We start from the raw sequence: 3,308 nt of genomic DNA on the forward strand, positions 1-3,308 counted from the left end.
CTCTAAAAGTCCCTTACTGTGAATTCTCCGCCTAGAACAATCAAATAATCAAGTAAATACTTGGACTAAAAAAAATACAGCAACTTTAAAAACGTCATAAAAACCCTTTTAAACGTCTTTAAAAATCGTTTTTATAATTTAAACCTCGTTATTTTTAATCCCTAGTATAGTAACAACTATTCTAGTGATTAAAAATCATTAAAAACCTTAAAATACTAACTTTCTGAATTTCCAGCATTATAAAATTTTCTAAACCTTCTGAAAATATTTTAAATGCATATAAAAATCGTATTCCAATCAAAATTCATATTCATACTTTAAATATACGTTTCTAGTGATTTAAAACCCTAAAAACATATCTTTCATGATTAAAACTAAAAATAATAAATCTGAAATTTTTCTTTTATACATATGAAACCGAAATAATTCTTCATAATAAATAATAATTCAAATCATAATCATGTAAATATAATAAAATAACAATAAAAATTAGACTTTAATGGAATCTTAAAGGAGAAGTAAAGAAAACAACCAAACAAAGGAGGAAAGGGGCGCGCGGCGTGACAGCAGCAAGGGCGCGGCGCAGCTTTCTGGCTTCAAGAATGATTTGTGACGTTTCTTGTTCAACAAGAAACGTTACTTAGCGAAGAAGAAACATTTTTGAGAGAAATAAAACTCACGCACAAAGAGAGAGGAGAAAGAATGTCGAGTGAGAGGAGAAGAAGAATGAATGGCGTGAGGAAAGAATAATGGAGTTGGATAATAATTGGGTTTTAGGATATTTAAAAGGCTAATCCTTTGGTTAGGAAAAGAGATAAGATTAGAATTTAGGAAAGAATAAGATTTAAATTATTTGATGACTAAAAGATGATCACTTAGGACTTTAGTCATCAAATAACTCTTTCCTTTTTATCTTTTGGCTTTCGATTCCATTAACTTCTTTTAATAAATATTTTAATTTAAACTTTATTAAAACATGCTTAATTAAAATTTCAATATTTATTAAGCTAAAAATATTTTTAGTTGACTTTTAAAATAGTCAACCCTTTTTAAAAGTCAAATCATTTTCCAAACTCATTTGGATTTAAATATAATTACATAAATACTTAAATATATTTATGAAAATCCTTTAAAAATGTGGGGGATTACAGTCTACCCCCCTTAAAAGAAGTTTCGTCCCGAAACTTAACACAAAACCCTCGTACTTTCAAAAGTTTAACTAACATTTCGAAAACTTTTGAGAAAAGGTAGTGCCTCTCGTGCACTTTCCCATTTTTAAAACACTTGTGTTACTTATGAACACTTTTCTTATGCGGAGACTCTACTTCTTTTGCACTAACATGTGCAAATTGCCCAACATAGGCATACATATACATGAAAATCTCATAAAAATAGACAAAAAGCGCGAAATTTATCGCATTCTACCCCCTTAAAGAAAACGAGTTACGCCCTCGTAACTCACCTCAAGGAATAGGTCTGGATACTTTTTCTTCATATCCTCTTCGGCTTCCCACGTTGCCTCTTCTGACTCGTGGTTAGACCAAAGAACTTTGACAATATGAACATCCTTGTTACGCGTACTACGCACTTTCCTGTCGAGAATCTTGACAGGTCTTTCAGGCTCTAACACATGGCGCTCATCAGGGATATAGCGCTTCAGTTGGGATATGTGAAACACATCATGCATCTTTTCAAACTCCATTGGCAATGCCAATCTATAAGCTACTTTCCCAATGCGCTCCAAAATCTCATATGGGCCTACATATTTAGCACTCAGCTTGCCCTTTTTCCCAAATCTCAACGCCTTTGGTGGGTGATACTTTCAGGAATACTTTATCACCTACAGCGAACTCATCTTCGCGCGTTTTAAGTCTGCATAACTCTTCTGCCTATCTTGCGCAGCTTGAATTCGAGCCTGAATCAATCTAACGTTCTTGACGGTCTCCTCAATGAATTCGTCCCCAAAACTACATTCTCACTAAGTCATTCCAGCAAATGGGACTTCTACACTTCCGTCCATATAACGCCTCAAAAGGTGCCATCTTTATACTCGCATGGTAACTATTGTTGTAAGAAAACTCAATCAAATCTAATTGGTCCTCCCAACTTCCTTGAAAATCTATAGCACAAGCTCGCAACATATCCTCCATAGTTTGGTTAGTCCTCTCAGTCTGACCATCGGTCGCAGGGTGAAAGGCGGTACTCATCTTTAATGTTGTCCCAAGGTTTGATTGACCTTTTTCCAAAACTTAGATAGAAATCTAGAGTCACATCGAGATAATGTCCTTTGGAACTCCGTGCAATCTCACTACATGCTTGATATAGGTTGTAGCGAGTTGCTTCTTCTTCCATGTCTCCTTAATAGGTATGAAAACAGCGGACTTGGTCAGTCTATCCACTCATAACCCAAATGGTATCATTTCCACTCCTCGACTTGGGTAAGGCAGTCACAAAGTCCATAGAAATCGAATCCCACTTCCATCCAGGAACCTCTAGTGGTTGGACTGTCCCCATGGGCCTCTTATGATCTATCTTCACTTTCTGACAGGTTAGACACTTAGACACATACTCAGCTACCTCTCGCTTCATGTTCGGCCACCAATAGATTACCTTAAGGTCCTTATACACTTGTCACCCCCAGGGTGCACAGAATACGGAGATTATCCCCTCATCCATAAGACGTCTCTTAGGTCGTATGCACTTCTGTGGTACACACCACCTCCCTTTAAACCTTAGACTCCCATCATCATGAATCTTGAAGTCTACTTCCTTACCTTGCTTCATTTTCTCTTTATCTTATCTAGATGCTCATCCCCAACTTGACCCTCAATGATCTCATCGAAAACTGACACTCCCAAAGAAAGATTACTAAGTCTAGCCTCACTTTCCCCAGGATTTAAAATTTCTAGGTTCAACCTTTGCATATCTCTACACAACTCCTCGGGACTATCAAAGCACTCAAGCTATGACTCGATTTTCGACTCAAGGCGTCAGCAACCACATTTGCTTTCCCTCATGATACTGGAATGTCTAGTCATTAATCCTTAATCAACTCTAGCCATCTTCTTTGCTCATATTCAAGTCTTTTTGGGTAAATATGTACTTCAAGCTCTTATGGTCTGTAATATCTTGCAAGTTGCCCATAAAGATAATGTCTCCAAATCTTCAATGCAACACTATGGCAGCTAACTCTAGATCATGGGTAGGGTAATTAGCCTCATAAGGTTTCATTGACGCGAGCATAAGCTATTACCTTACCATTTGTTGCAACACACAACCCAAACCATTCTTCGAAGCATCACTATAGA

This window comes from Beta vulgaris, chromosome 5 (genome assembly GCF_026745355.1).
Source record: "Beta vulgaris subsp. vulgaris cultivar EL10 chromosome 5, EL10.2, whole genome shotgun sequence".
In the NCBI taxonomy this organism is placed as follows: domain Eukaryota; kingdom Viridiplantae; phylum Streptophyta; class Magnoliopsida; order Caryophyllales; family Amaranthaceae; genus Beta; species Beta vulgaris.